Source organism: Hippocampus zosterae, chromosome 9 (assembly GCF_025434085.1).
Source record: "Hippocampus zosterae strain Florida chromosome 9, ASM2543408v3, whole genome shotgun sequence".
NCBI lineage: Eukaryota > Metazoa > Chordata > Actinopteri > Syngnathiformes > Syngnathidae > Hippocampus > Hippocampus zosterae.
Genome location: NC_067459.1, coordinates 8,640,159 through 8,660,223, shown reverse-complemented (window position 1 = coordinate 8,660,223; position 20,065 = coordinate 8,640,159). Strand labels below are relative to the sequence as shown.

General features: G+C 43.0%; 1 protein-coding gene across 2 annotated transcripts in view; it reads right to left on the bottom strand.

Moving 5' to 3' along the window:
* Positions 1-19,643, bottom strand: part of rap1gapb (RAP1 GTPase activating protein b) — a 131,770-nt gene extending 112,127 nt beyond the window's left edge. For both annotated transcript variants that reach the window (XM_052075111.1, XM_052075113.1), the window contains exon 1: positions 19,433-19,643. The gene's annotated coding sequence lies outside the window, so the exon portion shown is untranslated. The remainder of the gene's footprint in view (positions 1-19,432) is intronic.
* Positions 19,644-20,065: the final 422 nt, after the last annotated feature.

Genomic DNA, 20,065 nt, shown 5'->3' with positions numbered 1-20,065 from the left:
CAAATGTTAATTTGTTTTTGTAACATGAAGACATTTCTGGTCATAACACTACATTGTTTTTATGTTACAATTTTACCATCCATCCATTTTCTAATCCTATTACCCTCACGAGGGTCACGAGCATGCTGGAGCCTAACAACCATTTTCACTCACATGCACACCAAAGGACACTTTAGAGTGTTCCATTAACCTGCCATGCATGTTTTGGGAATGTGGGAGGAAACCGGAGTACCGGTACCAGGAGAAAACCCACGCAGTCATGGGGAGAACATGCAAACTCCACACAGGAAGGCCGCAGCCAGAATTGAACCCCGCACCTCTAAACTGACGTGCTAACCAATTGACCACCGTGCAGCCCTGTTGCAGTTTACGCTTGCAATATTCCAACTTTATTAATCTATTTTTTCAATAGTTTTATCACATTTTTCTTTCTACATAATACTACTTATTTTTTCATAACATCACTTAAAAATTTATATTTTAATCAACTTATCCTAATAACTTCCTAGCTAAATCCTTGTTCATATTGAATATTTCTTGTGATGTTTTCAAATCTTCATGTTATGATTTGTTTTGTTTTGGGGGGGAGTATTATTATAACCTCACCATTTTGTGGTAAATTTATGACTTTATTCTTGGACCTTGAAAACTATTGGGTGACATCATGTCAACTTCATTTGAAGAGTCTATTCTGGTGACAGAATATTAATATATTTTTTTAACAATGCTATTGCTTTCGACTGGCAACGTAATTTTTTCATAATTTCATTTTTGTAAATATACAACTTTGCTCCCATCTAGTAGTACTTGACTTTCATGACTTAATAACTTTTGTGGTGAAACATGACAGAATTATTTTTGTTATTATGACTTATGTTGCCCTGGTTGGTGGGTGTACCCTGCCTACTGCCCCGAACGGCTAGGATTCAATTTCAAACTTCATCATTTATTATATGTCGTCACTTAACTTTGATGGCATGGTATTTAAATGTTCATCTCATAAATGTATAGGATGTTATTTCTCATTTTATTAAAGCTTTATTCCAATAAAATGTTTCTTTTATTTTTTCTTTTTTTTTTTTTTGCCATAACATTACGACTACCCAAGCTCTGGAATTTGATGAAGCACTGCCCTACTTGCCGCAACGCAAAATCCCAATTTTACAGCAATCTACATTACGTTCCCATGGACTGAATGCCATTTTATCTTGAACGTTTATTTTGAAATAAAACAACAGAAGAATGGCACATGCGACATTTCAGGTTCATGATAACACAGAATTGTTGTCATATTTTACAATGATGTCTGCAAGTAGCTTGAGGCTTACATTACTTAGCTGGGAACATTTGTCTGCGTCTCAGCTTTAAAATCTCAATTCTCACACTCTTGCATTGTCTTGCACGGACACACAATGAATGATAAGCCGCCGTCTCAGTGTCAGCGTGATAACTGCAGTAGCTCCATGAGGAAACGTCAAAACGAAATGATGGATTTTAAGTGGGAGTAATCATATTTGTATTAAACTGACTCTTGGTGTGTGTCAGGAAGGCAAGGTTCATAAAATATAGCTACTCGCTTTAAAAATGCACTTAATTATTCATTCCAGCAAACATTAAAGCTCTTTATTTTTAAAAATGACAATGTAGCTGTCATTGCTCTGAGATTTGCTGTCCTCATCGGCAAAAGCCCCACAACCTCATGTTTTTATTCAGAAATGATTGGTTTGTGTATAAAAACACTAACTGCAGAAGGATTCCAATTTTTGTGAATGCCATGGATTTTTACAATTGCCAAGGTTTTACGGTGAACAAACATCCTATTCCAGTAATCAATTCAATCCATTAAAAACACACACAGATGGACAGATTCATTCTTTCTCAGTAAGGGTCAGTGATTCACTTACAGATTTTTTTGGGGGGGGGTATTCATGGCAGGGCAAAAAAAAAGAAAGGTTGATGCACATATTCTGCCCCACCAATTCTACCTAGCAACAAGTGGCTGTACAAAACCCCTGACATCTGCTGTATTTGAAGTACATAGATACGAGTGAGTTCGTCTTTGAACGCTAGAAGGTGCCCCCCCAGCAACTGAGATAATCAATTGGATTAAATGCAGTCTAGCGCAGTCAATAAGAAGAATTCCTGACTACCATGAAATTCAAAAAGGGCGGGGCATGCAAGGTGACCTGACCCGAGACCACAAACATGCCTTTCTCAATGTCGTCAGATAAGGTGCATGAAGTCTTCACTGAGGTGAGGTTTTTTTTTTTTTTTTTAATGGGGAAAAAAGGGATTTGTTATCAGATTAATGTTCTCAGGGGGACAAAGTTAGGCATCAAGAATTTATTAATTGCTGTTTTTTAATTTAAAAAAAACAAATTAAAAACACTCAAATTTAAAAAAAAATTAAATCACATTATCTTGACCCATGACAGACACAATGAACGAACAAACACCGAAAGAAACAAAGGCGCTCATTACAAACAAGCTGACGAGAAAACAAGGTACCTGTGGAAAAGACACAGGTGCCTAACACTGTTATGCTTATTGAATGTTTGACTCAAAGAGATTATTGCCAATACGGATTGAAAATACAATGGAATATGTGGGCGTGAGTATTCACGGTATCACAAACTGAACAAGTTAAAAAAAAATAATTAGGGACCGTAACACAAGGCGTGGTTTTTATCGGAGTAGATACACTGCTTGTGCTGCAAATGTGTGCAGCATAGTGAGTATGAGGGGTGGTATGAAAAGTTTTGAACCCGACCTGGGAGTCCAACTGGAGTGAATTTTTTTTTAACAAAGTCCCCCTTGCTGTTCATAAATTTCTGTCAACAATGTTGCAGCATTTGGATCTCTGATTTGTCACATTTTCGTCTTGGTCGTCAAAAACGTCAGTTCCAGTGGGTTTAAAAACATACCAGTATATATTTTTGAGGTGAGGTGTTTGTTTAAAGGAATACACCGATGAGAGCAGAGGCCACTAACTAGCTAACTAACTAATTTCTTGACATCATGGCCGGAGCTGTTTATTACCTCATTTAGACATTTTTAGAGGGAAGCAGTGTTATGGGTGTGGTTTAGGTTTTTGTAATTCATACACGGTAATTGCTACCACGGAAACCTTTTTTTTTCTTTCAAGAGGGTAAAAGTTAGAGCAGAGGCTACCGTTTGTGAAAACACACCAACTAATCCGTGTAATGTATAGCCAATTAGCCTATATGTAGAGGTCGTAGTCTGGTTTGTTTCTTGCCTCGCTCTATAAATGTCTACAATTAATGTAGCTACAATAAATGGTGCTTTAACATGTTTGAAGAGTCAAATGAAATGCCGTAAAAAAAATGTTTAAAAAACAGAAGAAGCTGATATTCAGCCACTCACCAACAATAGCAATGCACAGAATCAATCCAAGGTTACTTCAGCAGCAAAGCACATGATAAGCAACCGTTTAGCAATACTCTCACACCACAAATCACAGCGGTCATAAACGCCACAGAAAGTGACCCTCACCTGGTAATAAATAGATAAGCACAAATATAGAAGAACAACAAACTAGCATGTGTTGCTTGCCTTTTCCACTAGTTTCCCCTGAAGGGATGATATGTGATCAGTTAATAAAGCTACCTAAAGTTGAAGCTACCGAAAGTGAACCTAAAGTGAAGTCAAGACACAATAAATCCAATAAATCCACAAGAACAACTTGTTTTGGTACAAATCTGTGAGCCTCAATTAATATGTTGGCTTAAATATGACGCAGATACACAGAGCAGCTCAGTACATGAGAGTCCACAAGCGCTGGGTTTAAACGGCGTGAGTGCACTTCGCGACTATCAATTATTGCTCAAGTGGAGTCGCTAAAATGAGCCCCTATTGTGTTGGTTAATGGGAACACAGACAGGCGTCAGTCAAAAGCTTTTATGCTTCGATTCGGAGTCACCGCTTTTGTTCTCCTCAAACATGGGTAATTGTGTTTAAAGAAGTGTCAAAATAAGTTCATGTCATCAAATGTTTTTGAAAGGAAAAATAACCCCAAAAATATCTATGCAAAAAGAGATGTTTTCACAGACCAAATACTTGCCAAAACAAAACAACAAACACAAAAAAAAAATCAAAAGCATAGTTTTTATTTGTGGAAACAAAATTATGAAATATGCAGCTTTTTACACACACACACACACACACACACACACACACGCACGCACACACACACTGTTGTCATGGATAAACATCAGCAGACAGTAGTGACTGCTGTAGCAAGTGATCGCAACATCCGGAGAAACGAATACAATATATATCAAAATATATAGTACTGAAGGAATAACGAACTATATACAGGTATATACTGTATACAGTATATAGATATATATTCTGTAGATAGATAGATAGTTTTCAAACAATACCTAACCAGATTTTCTAATTACATATGGACTTATTCATATTAATATTTGGAAAGGCAGGGCTCATGCCCAGTCACTGAATGGGCCCGGCAAGGTATGCACCTACTTGTACATTTTTATCACAACATTTCGAAAAGTGAAGGCATGCGCTGGAGATGAGAGGAAGGAAGATGAGTACAAGACACAATATACATGCATTCATGAGATGGGTGGAAGACAGAAAGTGAGGTGACAGGGAGAATAGATAGAGAGGGTGGAGGACCTTAAATACTTTGGGTCCACCGTTCAGAACAACGTTGACTGTGGTAAGAGATGAAGAACAGACCCAAGCATGTTGAAGAAAAGGCTCTGCTAGGATGAAGGGGAAAGTTTATAAAACTGCGTGATGTTTGGATGACAGACAGTGTCATTGAAGAGACAACAGACAGCAGAGCCACAATTGACCTCAGCCAAAGTAAGATGTTTTGAGTATTAGGTTAGAGAGTGTCGACCAAGAAAGATGTTTTGGACACATCCAGAGGCAAAACACTAAGTCTAATAGTCGAAAGGGCATGAGGATGCCGCTGGCAGGCAGGAGAGAAAGAGAGAGGGAAAACTGAAGAGAAGGTTGACGGATGTAGTGAGGGAAGACATGGGGGCAGTTGATGCTCGACAGGAGGATGCAGAAGATTGCCTTCGATGGAAAAAGATAACTTGCTGTGGCAACCCCTAAAGAAACAAGTCAAAGGAATAGAAGATACACATTGTATATGATTAATTATTATAAAATAAACTTGGCCTCCTCCTGAGAGAAAAAAAAAACGAATTTGCTCCTGCTCTATTGTTCAGTGGAATAAATTAACATTCTCTCTCAGTTCACTAAATACGGAGGCGTTTCCGGCACTTCTTTGAACAAGAATTGCAGCTTGTCATCAGCAAAAAATTTTGAGGCGTACATCTCTGTGTGCATTCCTACAATGAACCTAAAAGAGAGCATGAGTCATGTGTCCTGCGGGCTTGAAAGCGATGCACTGACGTCCACGTTGTCCAAAAACTCCACTTGCTCTCGCTCGTGACGTCAGACCGCATCACTACGCTGTCTGATCTTGGCCCGAAACGGCGCGGACACTGCGACATCCCCTTGCAGCTGAGATGACTACATCCATCTCAATTTGTGTGCTGCTTAATTCACATCTGAAAGGATTTGAATCCTGCAAATGTTACTTTTCGCTGACCGCATACAAATATAGTAGTTGGCTCTCCATAAAAATTAAACACCCAAGAAATATACTGTAGTTATGCCTACTCTAGTTATGAAAATGAGTCTTTTAGAGAGTCAGTTGCCCCCACAAATTTTCCGCCCCTAACATGAACAGCGAGGATGGGTGAAGATCCAGTGCCACTTTCAAATGCAATGCCCATCCATCCATACATCCATTTCCTAATCCACTTATCCTAAGCAAGGTTCATGGGGCGTGGCCAAGCCTATCCCAGCTGTCATGGGGCAGTGGGCGGGCTACACCCTGAGCTGGTTGCCAGCCAATCGCAGTGCACACATAGACGAACACGCTCACAATCACACCTATGGACAGTTTAAAGTTTTCCATTCACCTGCCATGCATGTTTTTGGAACGTATGAGGAAATAGGCATACCCAGAGAAAAGCCAATCAGGCACGGGCAGAACGTGCAAACTCCACACAGGAAGGCTGGAGCCAGAATCGAACCCTGCACTGCGAGGCGGACATGCTAACCAGTCAACCTCCGTGCCACCCAAATGCAATGTTTTAAACATTATCATGTGGAGGGATTATCATGCAGAGACACTCGCATCTCCCAAGTGTGTGAGACCCCTGCGCTCATGTCAAAGCCGAAAGGTTAGAGGGGTGCATTGAAATTTCTAAAATGCAAACATTTGCATAAGCCAACAGCTACATATGCTTTGATACGCTTTGATGTAGCAATGTGCCATAAACATACAATGTAAAGTATAAAGTGCTGACTCCACGAGTGAAAATGCTTTTTTTTGGTAATAAAAGCCGAAACCCCCATTCTCTATCCATCTATCAATCCATCCATCAACCCATCGATCGAACCATCCATCCATTCGCCTGGTGAATTAACTAAAAAATATGAACCTAAAATTAATCTCTGAGAAATGCCACATTTCACCACGTTACTCTGTGGTGGGCTTTCATTCATTGTTTATTTTCCCAAAAAGAAAGGTTCATTTCAGCAATATGATCTCACATATTATTAAAACACCTATGAACTGTTTTAAATTTTAGGGACGAAAAGGAAAAATACATAAAATCCGCAAACCATATTTTCAATGAATATTTGAATTATCGGGCCAGCAATAAGAAGGAGAGACACAAATGAATGTTAAAAATGTGTCTGTCAACACGTCTCATACATAGGAAACCATTCAGAGGGTTGAAATGCAATTTCTCATCACACAACCAATCAGAAATCTGTCCAGTTTGTTTTGATTGTCGTGCAGATTTGTTTCTGCTTGGGAATGAAAAATGTCTGCACCCGTGTCCCGTTTCCAATTACATACCAAGAAATGGATCGCTGATTGCCCCAATTGTCGCTTTTGTTGCAGGTAAAAATGGAGCTTGGCTGCCATGACGCAAACCTCACCACAGAGGTGACAATTTACTGACACGTCCACCTCTTCATGCAAGGCTACAAATAACTAAAACACTGACAAAATCTACAATCATATTCAACAAAATGATCTGACCCTGGTCTTAACCAAAATGACGAACAATGACTCACAAATGGTGAAAATACAAGAGGTTGCCTGTAAGTCATTATCAAGGACAAAATTTATCATACGGTTAATTTGTAATCAAAGTTTGCCTTTTGTTGTGATTAGATTTTACAGTTGACACCAAAAGAGCAATCGGCCCCAACGAGATTCAGCTTTACTGCACTTGTTCATTCATTCATTCATCTTCCGTACCGCTTGATCCTCACTAGGGTTGCGGGGGGTGCTGGAGCCCATCCCAGCCGTCTCCGGGCAGTAGGCGGGGGACACCCTGAATCGGTTGCCAGCCAATCGCAGGGCACACATAGACGAACAACCATCCACGCTCACACTCACACCTAGGGACAATTTAGAGTGTTCAATCAGCATGCCACGCATGTTTTTGGAATGTGGGAGGAAACCGGAGGACCCGGAGAAAAGTGTAATGTTTTATGACTGTTAATATCTACGATCGGCTGGCAACTAGTTCAGGGTGTCCCCCTCCAACTGCCCGAAGACAGCTGGGAAAGGCTCCAGCAAGTCCTGCGGCCCTTGTGTTAATGTTCTTTAACGTACATTTGTATCACAGTTTATAAAGTTGAAATGTTACTTATAAATGAATAATTCAGGGATGGCAATGGCTAGTGATGAAAAAAAAAACGGAAAGGGACGTGGCGACCAATCACAACAAGCAAGACATCATACACGTCCAATCGCAGGGCTGTTTACAATCGGAAGATGGAAAGACTGATCGGGAGAGCTCGTGAAAACTTGACGATAAGGTACCTGACCCCCCTTAAATGTTCTCAATGGATTTAGACCATTCACAAAAATGATCAATTTAAGAAATAAAACGGCGGATTTCCGCGTATCCGCGGAAAATTGCCATGCCTGATAATTATTAATGCTAGCTGTAAGAATGGATTAGTTCCTTATCTTTTGTTTACCATGGAACTTCCGTCAAACCATCAAACCATCTGTCAATCTTCGAAATTCCACAGGATTAGCTGCCTCTCAACAGCTAAAGTTGGCCAAATACTTGCCAAGGAACACTGACTTTACGCCAATCATTTTGCAGCAGCTGTCCAAGTGTCATGCACACAGATTAGCCTGCTGCCTTGTCGAGCCAGCGAAAGGTATTGCGTGTTAAGTGATTTCCAGAGGAGAGAAGTCTTTGCTAAAACAACATTGGGCTTCAGCTTGACAGTCTGCGCCACTATCAGGGAGACAGGGCCGATCTTCCCTTCCCTCCCCCACCTCAGTGATCCATGAAATGACTGATGGAAAAGCAACATAAAGCTCAGTGTGCTCCTTGAAAGTTCATCACTAATATCTTGGATGTGAGTTATAGTGTGTGAATATATATAGTGATCATAGATAAATGGCAGAAAAAAAGCCGTTGTAGTGGATGTAGCGGTCCCAAGTGATGGAAACATCAGAAAGAAGGAACACGAGAAACTCGAGAAATACCAAGGGCTCAGAGAAGAGCTGGAGAGAGCCTGGAAGGTAAAGGTGACAGTCGTGCCTGTGGTGGCTGGAACACTCGGGGCGGTGACCCCCAAACTAGATGAGTGGTTGCAACAGATCCCGGGAACAACATCGGACATCTCAGTCCAGAAATGTGCAGTGCTGGGAACAGCAAGGATACTGAGCAGAACCCTCAAATTTCCTGGCCTCTGGTAGAGGACCCGAGCTCAATGGAGGACGGACACCACCCGAGGGGTGAGACGAGGAATTTTATGTAAACACCTGCCCGGCACCTCAGGTCTGTGGACCAGTCTTTGTTAGAAGTACCAAGAACTAAACTGAGGCTCAGAGGGGATCGAGCCTTTTCTGTTGCTGGTCCCTCTCTCTGGAATGACCTCCCACTGAACATTCGGCAAGCCTCCTCGCTGCCCATCTTTAAAGCCCTCCTCAAAACTCACTTGTATTCTTTGGCGTTCGACTCAGCATGACTTAGATTTGTTCTTGATTTTACTGCTTGGTGCTTTCTACCGCCTTTATTACCGATTCGTTTTACTGTTTATTGTGTATGTTAAATCTCTCCATGTACAGCACTTTGTATGCAGCGATGGCTGTTTGAAAGTGCTCTATAAATACTGTTGTTGTTGTAAACAAAAGTGCACCTATGTAAAGTTTCAAAAGTTCTTAAAAATGACATGCAAAGTTTTGAACTAAAATGTTGAGTGCAACTGAATTGTACGTCTTTGATAATTCTCTTGGAAATGACAGATTTAGTGAATGCCAATTAAAGGGGATTAACAAGACTCAGGATAGCAAAAAGCATGTGCACCACTTTGATGGTCGCTCATCCCTGTAATGACACACCTACACATAATTGATGCTAATGACACGTCTGGATGTAGCTTACACTTTGTCGAGCAGCTGTGCACATCTGCTCCGCCCCCCAGACAGACGCAGCGGGGTTCACCGTCATCACCAATCAACCGCTTTTAAGCCTGGAAGCCTTCTACCATCACACAAATCTCTCTTTTTCTCTGCAAAAGAATTTTGCCCCCCCCCCTCCCCCGCTCCTGACATTCTAACTTTTATCTACTTATTTTTTTCAATCAATTCCAGGGGTGTTTGCTAAGTGAAGGATGGCCTAGTGCTCTATGATGGAATAAGAGAGCAAACAAGGAGCTGAGTATGAATGGAATTAATATTTCATGCTGGCCGCAGAGCTGCGGTATATAAGTCAGAGGGGTTCCATTGAAAGCGCGATGTAAAGCTAGACTGGTGCTGTGTCAAGGACAGATAAATAATGCTCATGGAGTGGAACCAGAAAAAAATCCCCATCGAAAATAATTGAACTGGCAATCTTTTAAGTTTTTTAAACTAGGTTGCGATACAAGCATAAGAAGAAGGTAAAAACCTCAAATCAATGCAACATGCAACACCCTGCTGTGAACCGCAAAAATTGATCGCCAGACAAAAAGGCTTGCAATTGCCTATTGCTGCCATAAGATGGTGACAAAACTATTGATCAATTAGACCAGTGTTTTTCAAACCCTGTGCCTGTCTCGCGGCACACCATTTTCAGGTGTGCCGCAGTAAAATATCCAATTTGTATGCCTGTGTGGTCTATTGCCCAGAAATTAATCGTGTAGTACCTTCCCATACCGCTCGGGAGCAGCAACAATTAGCCAATTGCCTTGTGTTTCGACCACTACAGACAAGCGAATTTGTGCCGCATGAATGCAGGACGACAGTGAAACAATAAATATGAAAGATTATGAAATACTTTTTTCTTTGTGCTCATTTGATTCTAATTCAAGCTGTTATAACATCACTAGTGCTTCAATGTTAAACTGTCATAGTAACAATATAACACGTTAATTGTTAAAATAAGCGGGCGGCCCGGTAGACCAGTGGTTAGCACGTGGTCTTCACAGTGCAGAGGTACCGGGTTCGATTCCAGCTCCGGCCTCCCTGTGTGGAGTTTGCATGTTCTCCCCGGGCCTGCGTGGGTTTTCTCCGGGTGCTCCGGTTTCCTCCCACATTCCAAAAATATGCATGGCAGGCTGATTGAACACTCTAAATTGTCCCTAGGGGTGAGTGTGGGCGTGAATGGTTGTTCGTTTCTGTGTGCCCTGCGATTGGCTGGCAACCGATTCAGGGTGTCCCCCGCCTACTGCCCGAAGACGGCTGGGATAGGCTCCAGCACCCCCCGCGACCCTAGTGAGGATCAAGCGGCTCGGAAGATGAATGAATGAATGAATTAATGTTAAAATAAGCCTTTTTTTCACATTTTCAGCTCGTGGTGTGCCGCGAGATTTTTTTCAATGAAAGAAGTGTGCCTTGGCTCAAAAAAGTCTGACACTGAATTAGACTATATCAGTGGTTCTTAACCTGGGTTCGATCGAACCCCAGACGTTCAGTGAATCGGTCTCAGGGGTTCGACGGAGTCTCTGCCATGAAGGGTAAGACACACCTAACTCAACATGTCAATTAGTTATGACATACCCGCTTGGCCATCACTGGCTGCAGATGATCACATGACATTGCTTGTACAATCAGTGCTGTGGGAAATTTAGTTTGCTTTGTCGTCAATGTGTCTGTCCTGAAAAAATGTATATATATATATAAGGCGGCCCGGTAGTCCAGTGGTTAGCACGTCGGCTTCACAGTGCTGAGGTACCGGGTTCGATTCCAGCTCCGGTCTCCCTGTGTGGAGTTTGCATGTTCTCCCCGGGCCTGCGTGGGTTTTCTCCGGGTGCTCCGGTTTCCTCCCACATTCCAAAAACAAGCGTGGCAGGCTGATTGAACACTCTAAATTGTCCCTAGGTGTGAGTGTGAGTGCGAATGGTTGTCCGTTTCTGTGTGCCCTGCGATTGGCTGGCAACCGATTCAGGGTGTCCCCCGCCTACTGCCCGGAGACAGCTGGGATAGGCTCCAGCACCCCCCGCGACCCTAGATGCAGAGAATGTGGGCTAAATGGTTACTTCGAAACCCACAGTCACGGTTGACCGCGAAACAACTAGTAGCTCAGTGTTCCAACATCCACAAACGGCAACTGCTGTCACAACTTATGATTGATGAGGTACAACGCAGGTTCCATGGTGAAGGGCCCCAGGCTGCCAGATCAGAGGAGGAGGTCATACAAGAGATTGAGAGGCAAGCCCCAATGAATGCAGAAGTACCATCTGAAAGACTCATAGAAAGTGTGAATGCAGCACTGAGGGTGATCCCTACCGTAACAATCACAGAAACCAATGAGCTGATATATGCCTCAGCATCAGTGATCCTGGAGACTCTTGGCTATAAGAGCAACCATGGAAGCCATGAGATACGTTACCCACCATGGAAAAGACGGTTGGAGGCTAAGATCAGGGAGGCCCGGAAAGATGTGAGTCAATTGACGGAGGCCCAGAGAGGTGTGATGACAAAAGGCTGGTGACCCTGAGAGAGGAGCTCCAAGACTTGTCCAGTTGCCTAAAGCGGTACACGAAAGAGAATGAGGCCAGATGAATAAACAGGCTATTCGCAACACAACCTGCGAAAGTGTACGCTCAGTGGCAGTTCCTAACAACAGAGCTGACCCACCAAGACTGGAAACTGAAAGGTACTGGAAAGGCATATGGGAGAAGGAGGTTGCACATAACAGCAGTGCACAATGGCTGGTGACCCTGAGAGAGGAGCACAGCAACCTCCCTGAACAGAACCCGGTTACCATAACAGTGGCAGACATACAGGAAAGAGTCTCAGATATGAAGAACTGGACAGCACCAGGCCCGGACATGATCCACACTTACTGGCTAAAGAAACTCACAGCACTCCATGAGCGCCTAGCAGCACAAATGAACCCGCTGCTGAGGGATGGGACTCACCCAGAATGGCTAACCGAAGGGCGAACAATCCTGATCATGAAGGATCCCTCGAAGGGTGCAGCCCCATCCAACTATCGGCCAATAACCTGTCTCTCCACAACATGGAAGCTCATGTCAGGCATCATTGCGGCTAAGATAAGTGGACACATGGATCAATACATGAACGAAGCGCAGAAGGGCATTGGTAGAGATACCAGAGGAGCCAAACATCAGCTCCCTAGTTGACAAAACAGTCGCACAAGACTGCAGGTCCCGACGTACCAACCTGTGCACAGCTTGGATTGATTACAAGAAAGCCTATGACTCGATGCCACATACATGGATCACTGAATGCTTGGAGTTGTATAAGGTGAACAGGACCCTAAGAGCCTTCGTTGCGAACTCGATGAGGATGTGGAAAACCACACTTGAAGCCAATGGCAAGCCACTTACCCAAGTGTCCATCAAATGTGGCATATACCAAGGTGATGCACTCTCCCCACTGCTGTTCTGCATAGGACTGAACCCCCTAAGCCAAGTAATCACCAAGGATGACATAAAGCATGGATGACATAAAGCTGTATGCTAAGAGCGAAAGGGACATAGATTCCCTGATCCACACAACCAGGATCTCCAGCAGCGACATCGGTATGTCATTCGGGCTTGAGAAATGTAGTCGGATGGTGACTAAGAGAAGAAAGGTAGTCCGCACTGAAGGAGTCTCACTTCCTGAAGGAACAATAGCAGACATTGAGGACAGCTACAAGTACCTTGGTATACCACAAGCCACTGGCAACAATGAAAGCGGCTACGGCCAAATACCTCCAGCGAGTGAGGCAAGTCCTAAGAAGCCAGCTCAATGGCAAGAATAAGACCCGGGCAATAAACAGCTATGCCCTGCCAGTGATCAGATACCCTGCAGGAATAATAAGGTGGCCAAAGGAAGAGATTCAGACCACGGACGTTAAGACCCGAAAGCTCCTAACCATGCATGGAGGGTTCCATCCCAAATCCAGCACCCTGAGACTGTACGCAAGCCGAAAGGAAGGAGGCCGGAGACTCGTGAGTGTGAGAGCCACTGTCCAGGATGAAACATCCAAGCTCCATGAATACATCAAGGAGAAGGCTCCAACGGATGACGTACTCAGAGAATGTCTCAGACAATGGAGAACAGAAGATGAGGCGCTGGAAGAGGGACCATCATGGGAGGACAAGCCCCTACACGGGATGTACCACCGGACCATAACTGAAGTGGCTGATCTCAAGAAGTTCTATCAGTGGCTAGAGACGGCTGGCCTGAAGGACAGCACAGAGGCACTCATCCTGGCTGCTCAGGAGCAGGCCTTGAGCACCAGAGTCATCGAGGCCCAGATATACCACACCAGACAAGACCCAAGGTGTAGGTTGTGCAAAGAGGCACCTGAGACGATCCAACACATAACTGCAGGGTGTAAGATGCTGGCAGGGAAAGCCTACATGGAACGCCATAACCAGGTGGCAGGCATAGTCTACCGAAACATCTGTGCGGAGTATGGACTGGAAACCCCAAGGTCAAAATGGGAAACACCTCCGAAGGTGGTGGAGAATGACCGAGCGAAGATCCTGTGGGACTTCCAGATCCAGACTGACAAGATGGTAATGGCGAACCAACCAGATATCGTGATCATAGATAAAGGGCAGAGGAAAGCCGTTGTAGTGGATGTAGCGGTCCCAAGTGATGGAAACATCAGGAAGAAGGAACATGAGAAACTCGAGAAATACCAAGGGCTCAGAGAGGAGCTGGAGAGAGCCTGGAAGGTAAAGGTGACAGTCGTGCCTGTGGTGGTCGGAGTACTCGGGGCAGTGACCCCCCAAACTAGATGAGTGGTTGCAAAAGATCCCGGGGAACAACATCGGACATCTCAGTCCAGAAATGTGCAGTGCTGGGAACAGCAAGGATACTGTGCAGAACCCTCAAGCTTCCTGGCCTCTGGTAGAGGACCCGAGCGTAAATGAGGGACGGACACCACCCGAGGGGTGAGATGAGGATTTTTTTTTTATCTCTTGAAATTGTATTTACTTTTTTTCTGTTTTTTTTTAAATATTTAGATCTTGAATTTGTAAAAAATACATTTATTTTTCACTTATGAAGGATTTGGTGAATGTGCTTATCAACCGGTTTGGGTTCTGTACCTCTAAGAAGGTTAAGAACCACTGAACTAAATGGAGGCTCTCTCCTCTCTTGAACATAATTGCCTTGCCACAAGAGGGCACGTAAGCAATATTTTTATATGACACAAGGCTTTGGCCTGAGCACAAAAACAGTAGATGGGTGAGGTATTCAACAAATAAAAGAGAAAAACCTGCAAATAGGCAAACTCATGAACTGTTGATTCCTGTATTTTTACAGGTACAGTTGTCTCAAGCCACGTCGCGGTTCACTTTTAGCAGCTTCAATGCATTGCAGGATTTTCTATCGTACAGATCTGACTTGATGACTTGGTGATTATTTTTCCACATGGATTACTATTGTACAAGAGTAAGCGCTAGCCAGGATGACAGCATGTGTAAAAGATGTCCAGTGTAAATCTGACATTGTGACACCATTCACCGGCAATTCAAAATTTGAACGCGATAAAACCGTTGGCCGACTCGTGTCCACAGGTGAAAAGTTGTTGCCAAACCCCGCATTCTGCCCTATAATTAATTTGGTTTCAGCTATGTAGCTCGATGTGCGGTGAGCCTAACACGCACGGCTTGCAAGAATCAATGGTTGCAGATAAGTCAATCATGGCTATGTAGAGTCCCTCTGCTAGCCTTGTTAGCCCTTTAGCATAACTGTTTGGTATTCTGCCACGCTCTCCAAATATCCAATTTGAAAAATAAAAATGTTTCCAAGTGTACCTGCAGGCCAGGCTTATTATTCCTCGCTTACACTGCTGCTGAGGCACTTTAATGAATGCTCCGTGCTCTCCTTCGCGAGTCTTCTTCCCCACAAATGTGTGGTTTTGTGGTCATGTCGCCTGTTTCAGTCCAGAGAATCCATTATCCTCTGAGCTGCCGCCTGGACACTGACAGAGCATCTTCTTAGAAATTCCTCCTCTTTCATTCCATTCTGCTGCAACATTATGCAGAACATTATCCATGTCTTGGAAAGGAACATGTGTGTGATTTGGACTGCAGGTGTTATTCACATTGCGAGACCAGCGAGACCCCGCCGAAGATTTTTCAGCCAGTGCTTCAGTGGGTCAGTGAAGCGCTAATGATGTGTGCTGCACTTCTTTTATTATCTGAATGCATCATGCATACATGCAATCAATAGGAAGCGCTTTTTCACTTGTGGTTTAATCTAGACAGTGGAAAAAAAAATCTTAATTTTCTTAGTTTTTCCTCAGTGGATTTGTTAAATTTCTCAGAACTACTTTTTCTTAAATTTTCAATGAGTGTCTGTTGAATTGTCTCTCACCCTTCAACATTTTGGCATTAATTCAACATATAAGTCATTACATGCAAAATGGTTGACATAATGGGTTATGTCAAGCATATTGCTATACATTTTCATTTGACTTTTTTTCAGGTGAATTTTAATTTTCTTTATTTTAAAGCTCTTTGTTGTGTGGTGGATGAGAATGTTTGGCCCAAAGGAAGGAGGATGGCTGCATGCACACTTCACCCTGAGATCACCCAATGTTCGCATTTCTACTTAATTCGTTTTTTTTTCTTTGTGCTATGCAGTGTTGTCTTTTCCTTTCTGTAGACGTAAGGAGATGGTTTGTCAACAAAATAGAGCAAAAAGTGAAATGTGAATCATACCAACTCCCTTGCAATCAATCTGCTACAGACACAAAGATGTAACTTTCAATTCAGAATACCGGAACTGGAATTGTCATGACAACTTGAGCTGCACTTTGCATCAGAACATCCACATAGTACACTGTGATATTGACAACATGACCAAGCAATTTGATTGTCTTATCAGAAGAAAATGTCACATAGACTTGTGGTTTTGATGACACTGACGAATTCGCTCACATAAATATTTAGTTTTAAGAGATGTACCAGAGATTTTGTGAAAGAAAATGCCCTTAACGGGGTAACTGTGATGATTTTCTATTATTCTAAATTGTTTTGAGTAATGCACTTACTGTTCTGAAAATGTAAATTCTTATCTGAAAAAATGTACAAATGCCACTGAGAAAAACACCCCTTTAACACATTTTCTCACCTTGTTGCTTTAAAAAAAAAATATATATATATATTTTTTTTTTTTTTTTATATAATATATATATATATATACGCTCGGGTGGTGTCTGTCCCTCATTCGATGTCTGCTATTGTTCCTTCAGGGAGTGAAACCCCTTCAGTGCGGACTACCTTTCCTCTCTTAGTCACCATCCCACTACATTTCTCAAGCCCGAATGACATCACGATGTCGCTGCTGTAGATCCTGGTTGTGTGGATCAGGGAGTCTGTTCCGTCAACCAGGAGCTGATGTTTGGCTCCTCCGGTATCTCTACCAATGCCCTTCTGTGCTTTGCTCATGTATTGATCCATGTGTCCATTTATCCTCGCCACAATGATGCCTGACATGAGCTTCCATGTTGTGGAGAGAAAGGTTATTGGCCGATAGTTGGATGGGACTGCACCCTTTGAGGGATCCTTCATGATCAGGATCGTTCGCCCTTCGGTTAGCCATCCTGGGTGAGTCCTATCCCTCAGCAACTGGTTTATTTGTGCTGCTAGGCGCTCATGGAGTGCTGTGAGTTTCTTTAGCCAGTAGGTGTGGACCATGTCCGGGCCTGGTGCTGTCCAGTTCTTCATATCTGAGACCTGTATGTCTGCCACGGTTATGATAACTGGGTTCTGTTCAGGGAGGTGTCTGTGCTCCTCTCTCAGGGTCACCAGCCTTTTCATCACACCTCTCTGGGCCTCAGTCAATTGACTCACATCTTTCCGAGCCGTCTTGATCTTCGCCTCCAACAGTCTTTTCCATGGTGGGTAACGTATGTCATGGCTTCCATGGTTGCTCTTATAGCCAAGCATCTCTATGATCACTGATGCTGAAGCGTATATCAGCTCATTGGTTTCCGTGATTGTTACTGTAGGGATCGCCCTCAGTGCTGCTTTTACACTTTCCATGAGGCTTTCAGGTGGTACTTCACATAGCCATTGTAATCGGTTTCTAATATATATATATATATGTGTGTGTGTATTACAGAGAGTAACACAGACCTAGGGATACATTTGTGTCAAGATTCATCTGAGTTATATCCACCACCTCCATTCATGCTCCAAATGCATGGGTTGCCTGTTCACATTCCAGGTATATTTATTAAAAATTGGGATTCTTTTGCAGGACTACATTCTCTATGCATATAAAGAGACCATTGGCATGTTTTTTTTTAATTTAACAAATGGATAAATTGTTCACTGGGCAGCCGAGATTCCGTTGGCTCAGTCTTGCTGAGACTAGTGTATCGCCCCCATCCTGCCCTTTCTTGTGGGCGCCATATTCAAGGGCACAAACTCACACAAAAGGAAACAACACAAAGAGAGAAACCATATCCACTGTTAGCGTTTTCCTCATGCCTAGTTTTGTGAAAAAGGCCACATTTCAGACACCTATCCATTCCATTGACACTTGTTCAAAAGCATTATGTCGAAAAACTGAAGGTGGCTAAAGGGCCATAAACTTTCCAAATCAGATTGGTCAAATGTTCCCCGAAGTGAGGAGTGCTTTCACTTTTATAATGCCAAGAGCCTTGACTCTTATAATTGCTTTGTGTTTGTATGCCTGAATTATTTACAATTTTGCAGCATTTGTTTATAAGAAATACACCTATTATCAATATATAATGTTGCTTGTGTTCTTATCATATGCAATTGAATAAGTAGACCATTTCAGAATTCGAAATTTGGGACTCTCTAAATGCATATGAGTCCCATGACTCATACTTTTCTGATCAGCGAGTCCCTGTGCCTCACTGGGCTCAAACTCTAAAATTATCACTGTAATGTTTGGTATATACTGCGTTAATATGATCCAGTTTTCCAACTTCTTCATTTACTGCTCAGTTTTACTCACGCCAAAATATAGGAAACGGCTCAAAGTTCAAGTCTACAGAAAATTACAAGCCTCATCGTGAACACATTGTTAAAAGATCAATGTTTGGTCAGAGGTTTACTTGATGTGATACAAGCAAAACCAAACAAGAAGTCAGCAGCTTTGACATTTAAGAAAGGTGATGGGGCCAGACTGCCTGGTGTGCTGCAAGGTCACATTAATTGCATGTGGCCTGCGGAGGGTCGGGCAAACACAAACACACAGACCATGAAAGCTGTGTCTCTGTGTCGTCACTGGGAGTCTTACACACACACACACACACACACACACACACACACACACACACACACACACACACACACACACACACACACACACACACACACACACACACACACACACACACACACACACACACGATATGAACTAAAGAAGCATTTAATGGATCTAGGGACTCCAAAATATGGAGATGTAAGGCCATTTGCTAGTGACATCCTAGCACCTGCTCCTCCCGCGCACTGACGAAGTGCCATTGTGCAAAGCAATGACTACTGGGTGTGGGAAAAAAATCTCTATAAGACCAAATTGAATAGGGTAAGTGTGCATTGAATTTCCCCAGGGTGCCAATAAAGCGGACAGTAATCTTCCTTTGGATGGATATACTGATATTGAAGTGGCACCACCATACCGCACTGTGATTATTCACCCCAAAAGTTGATGGATGAACTCCACGCATCGGATTTTATATTCAGGTAATTCAATGTTGTTCCATTAAGAGCACAGGTTTTATACAGTGCTGTACATGATTCTCTGCACCATGCTCCTTTACTGTAGATCAATTACTATTATCGCCAAAAGTGAAATGAAAAAGGCTGCAGACTTTGCAATTGTGTTTGGTTTGAGCAGAGAAAGAGCGCAGGAAGCACAGGAAAAGTTGACTTCTCTTACCTTGTAAATAGAAGATGCTCTGCCTGGACCGGTGAGACGAAGAGCACAACAATGGCTTTAGTAGTAGGAGGCGATGTGAATGTGTGGAGATGAGGAGTGCAGGACAGGCGCTAATGTGAGCTGCAGCGTGGAGGAGGAGGAAGAAGAGGAGGAGGAGGAGGAGGAGGGAGCGGATGCTCTTCCAGGTCGGCTGAATGCACGGCTAGATCAGCCCGACTGCGATGTTCTAGTCCCTCTCCACCCCAGTCCCTTTTAAAAGACCGTCATGTGACCGCCATGTGATCAGTGAGCATGCAATGAGACCCACCTCCTTACATTTGTGCATTAATTTAACAGTGCAATCCCACGGGGAATACTTGCTATTGATTTATAATGTTAGCGGCAGTCTCGGGAAAGACGAGAATTGTTTTTATTAAGAACCTGGCTTGTCGTAGGTTCATTAATTTTGTCTGTGTTTATTTAGCATAATGTATTCATCTCAAGAGGGGAATTTACTCTCTGCTTTGTCTCATTTACCTCGACCAAACACAGAAAACAAGTTGATATGCATGATTTGTCAACATCTGTTGGTTCATTAATCGGTCAATATTTTCTGTCGGTAGGTCACTCGGTCAGTCAGTTGGTCATGCGGTT